The following is a 14,353-nucleotide window of genomic DNA, read 5'->3' as shown; positions in this document are numbered from 1 at the left end:
GAACAAAACCGTTTAACATAGAAACACTGGATTGTCGGCGTAAAACAAAAATATGTTTATTAATTCTGAAATTATAAAAAAATATGAACAACATTCCACCCAGTAGGCCACAAGAGGGCGCTTTGTTCATTCTACTGCAGGAAATGGCTGGGTGTATTACACATGCAGAGGAAATGACATGGCCGTGCCGCTTTCGCTGTTCTGAGTTTTTTTAATGCGGTGTGGTGGGAACACTCCTCTTCAGGGGTCCTGGCTTTGCCTCAGTGGGGAGAGCCGCTACCTTCCACATCTTATCTTGAAGGATTTAAAGAGCTCTTTTTATTGATTTGGGTTTTTGGGTAGACTGTGGGTTTCGCTTGGTTTGATGAAACACCTCAGGTTCTCAACATCATGGAAAAACAGCCTTCTACCCACAACCTCCTTGAGAGAAACACAGACAGAAACACACACACACACACACACACACACACATACACACACATATACACCTACAGTTGACGTTGGAAGTTCACATACACCTTAGCCAAAAACATTTAAACTCAGTTTTTCACAATTCCTGACATTTAATCCTAGTAAACATTCCCTCTCTTAGGTCAGTTAGGATCACCACTTTATTTTAAGAATGTGAAATGTCAGAATAATAGTAGAGATAATTATTTATTTCAGCTTTTATTTCGTTCATCACGTTCCCAGTAGGTCAGAAGTTTACATACACTCAATTAGTATTTGGTAGCATTGCCTTTAAATTGTTTAACTTGGGTCAAATGTTTCGGGTAACCTTCCACAAGCTTCCCACAATAAGTTGGGTGAATTTTGGCCCATTCCTCCTGACAGAGCTGGTGTAACTGAATCAGGTTTGTAGGCCTTCTTGCTCGCACATGCTTTTTCAGTTCTGCCCACACATTTTCTGTAGGATTGAGGTCAATGCTTTGTGATGGCCACTCTAATACCTTGACTTTGTTGTCCTTAAGCCATTTTGCCACAACTTTGGAATTATGCTTGGTGTCATTGTCCATTTGGAAGACCCATTTGTGACCAAGCTTTAACTTCCTGACTAATGTCTTGAGATGTTGCTTCAATATATCCACATAATTTTCCTCCTCATGATGCCATCTATTTTGTGAAGTGCGCTAGTCCCTCTGGCAGCAAAGCACCCCCACAACATGATGCTGCCACCCCCGTGCTTCACGGTTGGGATGGTGTTCTTCGGCTTGCAAGCCTCCCCCTTTTTCCTCCAAACATGACAGTCATTATGGCCAAACAGTTCTATTTTTGTTTCATCAGACCAGAAGACATTTCTCCAAAAAGTACGACCTTTGTCCCCATGTGCAGTTGCAAACCGTAGTCTGGCTTTTTTATGCCGGTTTTGGAGCAGTGGCTTCTTCCTTGCTGAGCAGCCTTTCAGGTTATGTCGATACAGGACTCGTTTTACTGTGGATATAGATACTTTTATACCTGTTTCCTCCAGCATCTTCACAAGGTCCTTTGCTGTTGTTCTGGGATTGATTTGTACATTTCGCACCAAAGTTCGTTCATCTCTAGGAGACAGAACGCGTCTCCTTCCTGAGCGGTATGACGACTGCGTGGTCCCATGGTGTTTATACTTGCGCACTATTGTTTGTACAGATGAACGTGGTACTTTCAGGCATTTGGAAATTGCTCCCAAGGATGAACCAGACTTGTGGAGGTCTACAAAAGGTCTTGGCTGATTTCTTTTGATTTTCCCATGATGTCAAGCAAGGAGGCACTGAGTTTGAAGGTAGGCCTTGAAATACATCCACAGGTACACCTCCAATTAACTAAAGTTATGTCAATTAGCCTATCAGAAGCTTCTAAAGCCATGACATCATTTTCTGGAATTTTCAATTTACAATGAATTATAAGTGAAATAATCTGTCTGTAAACAATTGTTGGAAAAATTACTTGTGTCATGCACAAAGTAGATGTCCTAACCGACTTGTCAAACTATAGTTTGTTAACAAGAAATTTGTGGAGTGGTTGAAAAACGACCTAAGTGTATGTAAACTTCCGACTTCAACACACACACACACACACACACACACACACACACACACACACACACACACACACACACACACACACACACACACACACACACACACACACACACACACACACACACACACACACACACACACACACACACACACACACACACACACACACACACACTGCCTGTCACATGTCAGGTAGGGTCATAAAGGTGTTAGAACAAAAGCAGACTGTTTTCTGAGGCTGTTCTAGAGAGGGTTTTACACCAGCTGTCTTTTTCCAGGATTGCAAAGGACCATACAATGTACTGTCCCTCTGCAGCTCAGTAACCATACAATGTACTGTTCCTCTGCAGCTCATTAACCATACAATGTACCTTCCCTCAGCAGCTCATTAACCATACAATGTACTGTCCCTCTGCAGCTCATTAACCATACAATGTACTGTCCCTCTGCAGCTCATTAACCATACGATGTACTGTCCCTCTGCAGCTCAGTAACCATACAATGTACTGTCCCTCAGCAGCTCATTAACCATACGATGTACCTTCCCTCAGCAGCTCAGTAACCATACAATGTACTGTCCCTCTGCAGCTCATTAACCATACAATGTACTGTCCCTCTGCAGCTCATTAACCATACAATGTACTGTCCCTCAGCACCTAAATAGTTCAGACCCTCATGACCCAGCCTGTCACCCTGTTCAGACCCTCATGACCCAGCCTGTAACCCTGTTCAGACCCTCATGACCCAGCCTGTAACCCAGTTCAGACCCTCATGACCCAGTCTGTCACCCTGTTCAGACCCTCATGACCCAGCCTGTCACCCTGTTCAGACCCTCATGACCCAGCCTGTCACCCTGTTCAGACCCTCATGACCCAGCCTGTCACCCTGTTCAGACCCTCATGACCCAGCCTGTCACCCTGTTCAGACCCTTATGACCCAGCCTGTCACCCTGTTCAGACCCTCATGACCCAGCCTGTCAGCCTGTTCAGACCCTCATGACCCAGCCTGTTACCCAGTTCAGACCCAGCCTGTTACCCAGAACATTAAAAGGACCGTGTGAGAGGAGGAGTTTGAGGAGGGTGGGAGAGGAACATTAAAAGGACTGTGGGAGAGGAGGAGTTTGAGGAGGGTGGGAGAGGTACATTAAAAGGACTGTGGGAGAGGAGGAGTTTGATGAGGGTGGGAGAGGAACATTAAAAGGACTGGGGGAGAGGAGGAGTTTGAGGAGGGTGGGAGAGGAACATTAAAAGGACTGTGGGAGAGGAGGAGTTTGAGGGGGGTGGGAGAGGAGGAGTTTGAGGAGGGTGGGAGAGGAACATTAAAAGGACCGTGTGAGAGGAGGAGTTTGAGGAGGGTGGGAGAGGAACATTAAAAGGACTGTGGGAGAGGAGGAGTTTGAGGAGGGTGGGAGAGGTACATTAAAAGGACTGTGGGAGAGGAGGGGTTTGAGGAGGGTGGGAGAGGCACATTAAAAGGACTGTGGGAGAGGAGGCGTTTGAGGAGGGTGGGAGAGGAACATTAAAAGGACTGTGGGAGAGGAGGAGTTTGAGGAGGGTGGGAGAGGAACATTAAAAGGACTGTGGGAGAGGAGGAGTTTGAGGAGGGTGGGAGAGGAGGAGTTTGAGGAGGGTAGAGGAGGAGAAGTTTGAGGAGGGTGGGAGAGGAACATTAAAAGGACTGTGGGAGAGGACGAGTTTGAGGAGGGTGGGAGAGGGGGAGTTTGAGGAGGGTGGAGGAGGAGAAGTTTGAGGAGGGTAGGTGAGGAGAAGTTTGAGGAGGGTGGGAGAGGAGGAGTCTGAGGAGGGTGGGAGAGGAGGCATTTGAGAAGGGTGGGAGAGGAGGAGTTTGAGGAGGGTGGGAGAGGAGGCATTTGAGAAGGGTGGGAGTAGAGGAGTTTGAGGAGGGTGGGAGAGGAGAGGTTTGAGGAGAGTGGTAGAGGAGAAGTTTGAGGAGGGTGGGAGAGGAACATTAAAAGGACTGTGGGAGAGGACGAGTTTGAGGAGGGTGGGAGAGGAGGAGTTTGAGGAGGGTGGAGGAGGAGAAGTTTGAGGAGGGTAGGTGAGGAGACGTTTGAGGAGGGTGGGAGAGGAGGAGTTTGTGGAGGGTGGGAGAGGAGGCATTTGAGAAGGGTGGGAGAGGAACATTAAAAGGACTGTGGGAGAGGAGGAGTTTGAGGGGGGTGGGAGAGGAGGAGTTTGAGGAGGGTGGGAGAGGAACATTAAAAGGACCGTGTGAGAGGAGGAGTTTGAGGAGGGTGGGAGAGGAACATTAAAAGGACTGTGGGAGAGGAGGAGTTTGAGGAGGGTGGGAGAGGAGGAGTTTGAGGAGGGTGGGAAGAGGTACATTAAAAGGACTGTGGGAGAGGAGGGGTTTGAGGAGGGTGGGAGAGGCACATTAAAAGGACTGTGGGAGAGGAGGCGTTTGAGGAGGGTGGGAGAGGAACATTAAAAGGACTGTGGGAGAGGAGGAGTTTGAGGAGGGTGGGAGAGGAACATTAAAAGGACTGTGGGAGAGGAGGAGTTTGAGGAGGGTGGGAGAGGAGGAGTTTGAGGAGGGTAGAGGAGGAGAAGTTTGAGGAGGGTGGGAGAGGAACATTAAAAGGACTGTGGGAGAGGACGAGTTTGAGGAGGGTGGGAGAGGAGGAGTTTGAGGAGGGTGGAGGAGGAGAAGTTTGAGGAGGGTAGGTGAGGAGAAGTTTGAGGAGGGTGGGAGAGGAGGAGTTTGAGGAGGGTGGGAGAGGAGGCATTTGAGAAGGGTGGGAGAGGAGGAGTTTGAGGAGGGTGGGAGAGGAGGCATTTGAGAAGGGTGGGAGTAGAGGAGTTTGAGGAGGGTGGGAGAGGAGGAGTTTGAGGAGAGTGGTAGAGGAGAAGTTTGAGGAGGGTGGGAGAGGAACATTAAAAGGACTGTGGGAGAGGACGAGTTTGAGGAGGGTGGGAGAGGAGGAGTTTGAGGAGGGTGGAGGAGGAGAAGTTTGAGGAGGGTAGGTGAGGAGAAGTTTGAGGAGGGTGGGAGAGGAGGAGTTTGTGGAGGGTGGGAGAGGAGGCATTTGAGAAGGGTGGGAGAGGAGGAGTTTGAGGAGGGTGGGAGAGGAGGAGTTTGAGGAGAGTGGGAGAGGAGGAGTTTGAGGAGGGTGGGAGAGGAGAAGTTTGAGAAGGGTGGGAGAGGAAGAGTTTGAGGAGAGTGGGAGAGGAGGAGTTTGAGGAGGGTGGGAGAGGAGGGTGGGAGAGGTGAAGTTTTAGAATGGTGGGAGAGGAGAAGTTGAGAAGGGTGGGAGAGGAGGAGTTTGTGGGGAGTGGGAGAGGAGGAGTTTGAGGAGGGTGGGAGAGGAGGAGTTTGAGGAAGGTGTGTTTCGGAGAGAACTATCTTTGAATCTGAGATATCTTTCTACCAAAGACCCATAATGACATAGTGTACTCTGTTCTCTCAACCTAGATGCTCTTAGACCAGTGGCCAATGGAAAATCCACTCTAAATAAAAGATCAAAGAGGTAATGGATGGAGTCCCACATTCCTCTTCAATCAGACCTCAACCCTCAGCCTTAACGCTCTTATTATAAATCTGTAAACATTGAACAATTGATTAAGATCCTGAAGATGCCATCGATGTGAGCCACAACAAGATTTTTTATTATTGACGGGTGAACACACGTTAGTGAGTGAGTGAGTGAGTGAGTGAGTGAGTGAGTGAGTGAGTGAGAGAGAGAGAGAGAGAGAGAGAGAGAGAGAGAGGAGAGAGAGAGAGAGAGAGAGAGAGAGAGAGAGAGAGAGAGAGAGAGAGAGATGGCTAGATGGCGGAATAGAGAAAGAGAGAGGTGGAGACACCCAAGGTGAGGCAAGGTTAGTTGAATACCTCTTTGGGATTTGCACTAAATGAATAAATAAATCCATTCCCTGATTTGTTCTTCTTATTTAGTGGCCTGACAACCCAGCAGTGAGGAGATCCTAGTGGACCTCTGACCTCCAGCACCATTCCAGCCTCTTACTGGAATTTCTGCTCCACCATCTCATCTGGTCGCTGAAGCTAGCTCTTAAATGATTCAAGGCTGTTACTCAGTCAGTCTAATCCTTAAGGTCCAGAGGGAGGGAGGAGAGTGGGAGGCAGGTAGAGGAAGGACGGGAGGAAGGGAAGAGGGATGGGAGAAAGAGAGAGGAGGAAGAGGATGGCGATTGCTGGGGTATAAGTTGAGAGAAAGAGAGAAAAACAAAATGTTGGGGAAAAGGGCAAGACGCATGTTCACACCACCCTGCCGGCTCCATCTGTGCTCATCCATCACATTAATAAGCCCCCTTCTCTCAAGACACACAGAGAGCTGTCCACTGACGAGTGAACCAATTAACAGACGTCCACTCCAGTGTCATTACACCCCCTGGTCAAACAAAGAGTAGACAACTCCACACAAACACACACACACACACACACACACACACACACACACACACAGAGAGAGAGAGAGAGAGAGAGAGAGAGAGAGAGAGAGAGAGGGAGAGAGAGAGAGAGAGAGAGAGAGAGAGAGAGAGAGAGAGAGAGAGAGAGAGAGAGAGAGAGAGAGAGAGAGAGAGAGAGAGAGAGAGAGAGAGAGATTAACAGAGAGCGACAGAGAGAGTGAGACAGGGAGAGACAGAGAGAGACAGAGAGAGACAGAGAGAGAGCGAGAGAGAGCTCTGGATGTGCTCTGGATGGTTTCAGACCATGGACAGAATCTGTCAACCCTGTGCTCTGGATGGTTTCAGAACCATGGACAGCACCTGTCAACCCTGTGCTCTGGATGGTTTTCAGAACCATGGACAGCATCTGTCAACCCTGTGCTCTGGATGGTTTTAGAACCATGGACAGTGACAGAGAGTTGCATGCCGTTTCTGTCACACTCAATCAGAACAATGTGTCTCGTTGTGATCTGAAAACCAGGTGTGTTCCCTAGCTTGCCAACCGGTGACATTTCATGATCAAGTGAGCGTCAACACATCCTGACACTCTGGTCCTGGAGGACTGGAACTCGGCATCTCTGTTGTACAGATGCTTCACCTAGTTTAGCTTAGTCCCTGGCTAAACTTAACCATGTGTTATCCTCTCTCTTCTGTCTCTGTTTTCTACAGCGGTATAGCTGGGAAGAAATGTGGCACCATCATTCTGTCTGTAGAGGAGCTGGGTAACTGCAGAGTAAGTAGACCAACTAGTAACTTCTGGTATTACCATCACTATACTGTAGACCAGGGGGGTCGAACTCATTTCATTTCAACAACCTAGAGTCTGCTGGTTTTAGGATTGAGACCTAGGCAACCAGGTGAGGGTAGTTCCTCACTAATTAGTGACCTTAATTAATCCATCAAGTACGAGGAAGGAGCAACAACCTTCAGACACTTCAGATACTAGGTCCTCCATGGAATGAGTTTGACACGTGCTGCATCTGGGTTTTTATTTATTATGGATCACTATTAGCATTACTCTTCATAACGGAATTCACAACACTCTGAGTGTGTGCCCTCATGCCCCTACTCCACTACCACATATCCACAACACACTAAGTATGTGCCCTCAGGCCCCCGACTCCACTACCACATATCCACAACACACTAAGTGTGTGCCCTCAGGCCCCCGACTCCACTACCACATATCCACAACACACTACGTGTGTGCCCTCAGGCCCCTACTCCACTACCACATATCCACAACACACTAAGTGTGTGCCCTCAGGCCCCCGACTCCACTACCACATATCCACAACACACTAAGTGTGTGCCCTCAGGCCCCCGACTCCACTACCACATATCCACAACACACTAAGTGTGTGCCCTCAGGCCCCCGACTCCACTACCACATATCCACAACACACTAAGTGTGTGCCCTCAGGCCCCCGACTCCACTACCACATATCCACAACACACTAAGTGTGTGCCCTCAGGCCCCCGACTCCACTACCACATATCCACAACACACTAAGTGTGTGCCCTCAGGCCCCCGACTCCACTACCACATATCCACAACACTCTGAGTGTGTGCCCTCAGGCCCCTACTCCACTACCACATATCCACAACACTCTGAGTGTGTGCCCTCAGGCCCCCGACTCCACTACCACATATCCACAACACTCTGAGTGTGTGCCCTCAGGCCCCTACTCCACTACCACATATCCACAACACACTAAGTGTGTGCCCTCAGGCCCCCGACTCCACTACCACATATCCACAACACACTAAGTGTGTGCCCTCAGGCCCCCGACTCCACTACCACATATCCACAACACACTAAGTGTGTGCCCTCAGGCCCCCGACTCCACTACCACATATCCACAACACACTAAGTGTGTGCCCTCAGGCCCCCGACTCCACTACCACATATCCACAACACACTAAGTGTGTGCCCTCAGGCCCCTACTCCACTACCACATATCCACAACACACTAAGTGTGTGCCCTCAGGCCCCCGACTCCACTACCACATATCCACAACACACTATGTGTGTGCCCTCAGGCCCCCGACTCCACTACCACATATCCACAACACACTAAGTGTGTGCCCTCAGGCCCCTACTCCACTACCACATATCCACAACACACTAAGTGTGTGCCCTCAGGCCCCCGACTCCACTACCACATATCCACAACACACTAAGTGTGTGCCCTCAGTCCCCCGACTCCACTACCACATATCCACAACACACTAAGTGTGTGCCCTCAGGCCCCCGACTCCACTACCACATATCCACAACACACTAAGTGTGTGCCCTCAGGCCCCCGACTCCACTACCACATATCCACAACACACTAAGTGTGTGCCCTCAGGCCCCCGACTCCACTACCACATATCCACAACACTCTGAGTGTGTGCCCTCAGGCCCCTACTCCACTACCACATATCCACAACACTCTGAGTGTGTGCCCTCAGGCCCCCGACTCCACTACCACATATCCACAACACTCTGAGTGTGTGCCCTCAGGCCCCCGACTCCACTACCACATATCCACAACACTCTGAGTGTGTGCCCTCAGGCCCCCGACTCCACTACCACATATCCACAACACTCTGAGTGTGTGCCCTCAGGCCCCTACTCCACTACCACATATCCACAACACTCTGAGTGTGTGCCCTCAGGCCCCCGACTCCACTACCACATATCCACAACACTCTGAGTGTGTGCCCTCAGGCCCCCGACTCCACTACCACATATCCACAACACACTATGTGTGTGCCCTCAGGCCCCCGACTCCACTACCACATATCCACAACACACTAAGTGTGTGCCCTCAGGCCCCTACTCCACTACCACATATCCACAACACACTAAGTGTGTGCCCTCAGGCCCCCGACTCCACTACCACATATCCACAACACACTAAGTGTGTGCCCTCAGTCCCCCGACTCCACTACCACATATCCACAACACACTAAGTGTGTGCCCTCAGGCCCCCGACTCCACTACCACATATCCACAACACACTAAGTGTGTGCCCTCAGGCCCCCGACTCCACTACCACATATCCACAACACACTAAGTGTGTGCCCTCAGGCCCCTACTCCACTACCACATACCCACAACACACTAAGTGTGTGCCCTCAGGCCCCCGACTCCACTACCACATATCCACAACACACTAAGTGTGCGCCCTCAGGCCCAGACTCCACTACCACATATCCACAACACACTAAGTGTGTGCCCTCAGGCCCCTACTCCACTACCACATATCCACAACACACTAAGTGTGTGCCCTCAGGCCCCCGACTCCACTACCACATATCCACAACACACTAAGTGTGTGCCCTCAGGCCCCCGACTCCACTACCACATATCCACAACACACTAAGTGTGTGCCCTCAGGCCCCCGACTCCACTACCACATATCCACAACACACTAAGTGTGTGCCCTCAGGCCCCCGACTCCACTACCACATATCCACAACACACTAAGTGTGTGCCCTCAGGCCCCTACTCCACTACCACATATCCACAACACACTAAGTGTGTGCCCTCAGGCCCCCGACTCCACTACCACATATCCACAACACACTAAGTGTGTGCCCTCAGTCCCCCGACTCCACTACCACATATCCACAACACACTAAGTGTGTGCCCTCAGGCCCCCGACTCCACTACCACATATCCACAACACACTAAGTGTGTGCCCTCAGGCCCCCGACTCCACTACCACATATCCACAACACACTAAGTGTGTGCCCTCAGGCCCCTACTCCACTACCACATATCCACAACACACTAAGTGTGTGCCCTCAGGCCCCCGACTCCACTACCACATATCCACAACACACTAAGTGTGCGCCCTCAGGCCCAGACTCCACTACCACATATCCACAACACACTAAGTGTGTGCCCTCAGGCCCCTACTCCACTACCACATATCCACAACACACTAAGTGTGTGCCCTCAGGCCCCCGACTCCACTACCACATATCCACAACACACTAAGTGTGTGCCCTCAGGCCCCCGACTCCACTACCACATATCCACAACACACTAAGTGTGTGCCCTCAGGCCCCCGACTCCACTACCACATATCCACAACACACTAAGTGTGTGCCCTCAGGCCCCCGACTCCACTACCACATATCCACAACACACTAAGTGTGTGCCCTCAGGCCCCCGACTCCACTACCACATATCCACAACACACTAAGTGTGTGCCCTCAGGCCCCCGACTCCACTACCACATATCCACAACACACTAAGTGTGTGCCCTCAGGCCCCCGACTCCACTACCACATATCCACAACACACTAAGTGTGTGCCCTCAGGCCCCTACTCCACTACCACATATCCACAACACACTAAGTGTGTGCCCTCAGGCCCCTACTCCACTACCACATATCCACAACACACTAAGTGTGTGCCCTCAGGCCCCCGACTCCACTACCACATATCCACAACACAAAATCCATGCGTACGTGTGTGTATAGTGTGTATGTTATCATGTGTGTGTATAGTGTGTCTGTTATCATGTGTGTGTATAGTGTGTATGTTATCATGTGTGTGTATAGTGTGTCTGTTATCATGTGTGTGTATAGTGTGTCTTTTATCATGTGTGTGTATAGTGTGTCTGTTATCATGTGTGTGTATAGTGTGTATGTTATCATGTGTGTATAGTGTGTCTGTTATCATGTGTGTGTATAGTGTGTATGTTATCATGTGTGTATAGTGTGTCTGTTATCATGTGTGTGTATAGTGTGTCTGTTATCATGTGTGTGTATAGTGTGTCTGTTATCATGTGTGTGTATAGTGTGTCTGTTATCATGTGTGTGTATAGTGTGTATGTTATCATGTGTGTGTATAGTGTGTCTGTTATCATGTGTGTGTATAGTGTGTCTGTTATCATGTGTGTGTATAGTGTGTATGTTATCATGTGTGTGTATAGTGTGTCTGTTATCATGTGTGTGTATAGTGTGTATGTTATCATGTGTGTGTATAGTGTGTCTGTTATCATGTGTGTGTATAGTGTGTCTGTTATCATGTGTGTGTATAGTGTGTATGTTATCATGTGTGTGTATAGTGTGTCTGTTATCATGTGTGTGTATAGTTGTTCCATAAGGTGTATTTTTATCAGTTTCGTAAATATAATTTTAGTGCTTGCATGAGTTACTTGATGTGGAATAGAGTTCCATTCGTTTCCCATAGTCTGTTCTGGACTTAGGGACTGTGAAGAGACCTCTGGTGGGTGTCTGAGCTGTGTGCCAGAAGTTTAGACAGACATCTCGGTACTCTCACAAATATACAGTACCAGTCAAAAGTTTGGACACACCTACTCATTCAAGGGTATTTATTTATTTTTTACTATTTTCTACATCGTAGAATAATAGTGAATACATCATACCTATGAAATAAGACACATGGAATCATGTAGCAACCAAAAAAGAGTTAAACAAATCAAAATATATTTTAGATTTTAGATTCTTCAAAGTAGCCTCGCTTTTCCTTGATGACAGCTTCAAATCAAATCAAATCAAATCAAATTTTATTTGTCACATACACATGGTTAGCAGATGTTAATGCGAGTGTAGCGAAATGCTTGTAATGCAAGTAATCTAGCTAACAATTCCAAAACTACTACCTTATAGACACAAGTGTAAGGGGATAAAGAATATGTACATAAAGATATATGAATGAGTGATGGTACAGAGCGGCATAGGAAAGATACAGTAGATGGTATTGAGTACAGTATATACATATGAGATGACTATGTAAACAAAGTGGCATTGTTAAAGTGGCTAGTGATACATGTATTACATAAAGATGCAGTAGATGATATAGAGTACAGTATATACATATACATATGAGATGAATAATGTAGGGTATGTAAACATTATATTAGGTAGCATTGTTTAAAGTGGCTAGTGATATATTTTACATCATTTCCCATCAATTCCCATTATTAAAGTGGCTGGAGTTGAGTCAGTGTGTTGGCAGCAGCCACTCAATGTTAGTGGTGGCTGTTTAACAGTCTGATGGCCTTTGATGCACCTGTACTGACCTCGCCTTCTGGATGATAGCGGGGTGAACAGGCAGTGGCTCGGGTGGTTGTTGTCCTTGATGATCTTTATGGCCTTCCTGTGACATCGGGTGGTGTAGGTGTCCTGGAGGGCAGGTAGTTTGCCCCCGGTGATGCGTTGTGCAGACCTCACTACCCTCTGGAGAGCCTTACGGTTGTGGGCGGAGCAGTTGCCGTACCAGGCGGTGATACAGCCCGACAGGATGCTCTCGATTGTGCATCTGTAGAAGTTTGTGAGTGCTTTTGGTGACAAGCCAAATTTCTTCAGCCTCCTGAGGTTGAAGAGGCGCTGCTGCGCCTTCTTCACGATGCTGTCTGTGTGGGTGGACCAATTCAGTTTGTCTGTGATGTGTACGCCGAGGAACTTAAAACTTACTACCCTCTCCACTACTGTTCCATCAATGTGGATAGGGGGGTGTTCCCTCTGCTGTTTCCTGAAGTCCACAATCATCTCCTTAGTTTTGTTGACATTGAGTGTGAGGTTATTTTCCTGACACCACACTCCGAGGGCCCTCACCTCCTCCCTGTAGGCCATCTCGTCGTTGTTGGTAATCAAGCCTACCACTGTTGTGTCGTCCACAAACTTGATGATTGAGTTGGAGGCGTGCGTGGCCACGCTGTCGTGGGTGAACAGGGAGTACAGGAGAGGGCTCAGAACGCAACCTTGTGGGTCCCCAGTGTTTAGGATCAGCAGGGTGGAAATTTTGTTGCCTACCCTCACCACCTGGGGGCGGCCCGTCAGGAAGTCCAGTACCCAGTTGCACAGGGCGGGGTCGAGACCCAGGGTCTCGAGCTTGATGACAAGCTTGTAGGGTACTATGGTGTTAAATGCCGAGCTGTAGTCGATGAACAGCATTCTCACATAGGTATTCCTCTTGTCCAGATGGGTTAGGGCAGTGTGGTTGAGATTGCATCGTCTGTGGACCTATTTGGGTGGTAAGCAAATTGGAGTGGGTCTAGGGTGTCAGGTAGGGTGGAGGTGATATGGTCCTTGACTAGTCTCTCAAAGCACTTCATGATGATGGAAGTGAGTGCTACGGGGCGGTAGTCGTTTAGCTCAGTTACCTTAGCTTTCTTGGGAACAGGAACAATGGTGGCCCTCTTGAAGCATGTGGGAACAACAGACTGGGATAGGGATTGATTGAATATGTCCGTAAACACACCAGCCAGCTTTGACACGTTTAAATGTTTTCCTTACCTCGGCTGCAGTGAAGGAGAGTCCGCATGTTTTGGTTGCGGGCCGTGTCAGTGGCACTGTATTGTCCTCAAAGCGGGGAAAAAAAGTTATTTAGTCTGCCTGGGAGCAAGACATCCTGGTCCGTGACGGGGCTGGTTTTCTTTTTGTAATCCGTGATTGACTGTAGACCCTGCCACATACCTCTTGTGTCTGAGCCGTTGAATTGAGATTCTACTTTGTCTCTATACTGACGCTTAGCTTGTTTGATTGCCTTGCGGAGGGAATAGTTACACTGTTTGTATTCGGTCATGTTTCCAGTCACCTTGCCCTGATTAAAAGCAGTGGTTCGGGCTTTCAGTTTCACGCGAATGCTGCCATCAATCCACGGTTTCTGGTTTGGGAATGTTTTAATGGTTGCTATGGGAACGACATCTTCAACGCCCGTTCTAATGAACTCGCTCACCGAATCAGCGTATTCGTCAATGTTGTTGTCTGACGCAATACGAAACATATCCCAGTCCACGTGATCGAAGCAGTCTTGAAGCGTGGAATCAGATTGGTCGGACCAGCGTTGAACAGACCTGAGCGCGGGAGCTTCTTGTTTTAGTTTCTGTCTGTAGGCAGGGATCAACAAAATGGAGTCGTGGTCAGCTTTTCCGAAAGGA

General features: G+C 48.8%; 1 pseudogene; it reads left to right on the top strand.

The window, feature by feature from the left end:
- The window catches only part of LOC109879052 (copine-5-like), a 248,728-nt pseudogene that overhangs the window by 202,966 nt on the left and 31,409 nt on the right, over nucleotides 1-14,353 (top strand).

The sequence above is a fragment of the Oncorhynchus kisutch genome, linkage group LG1, assembly GCF_002021735.2.
Source record: "Oncorhynchus kisutch isolate 150728-3 linkage group LG1, Okis_V2, whole genome shotgun sequence".
NCBI lineage: Eukaryota > Metazoa > Chordata > Actinopteri > Salmoniformes > Salmonidae > Oncorhynchus > Oncorhynchus kisutch.
This window is presented reverse-complemented; position numbering and strand designations above follow the sequence as displayed.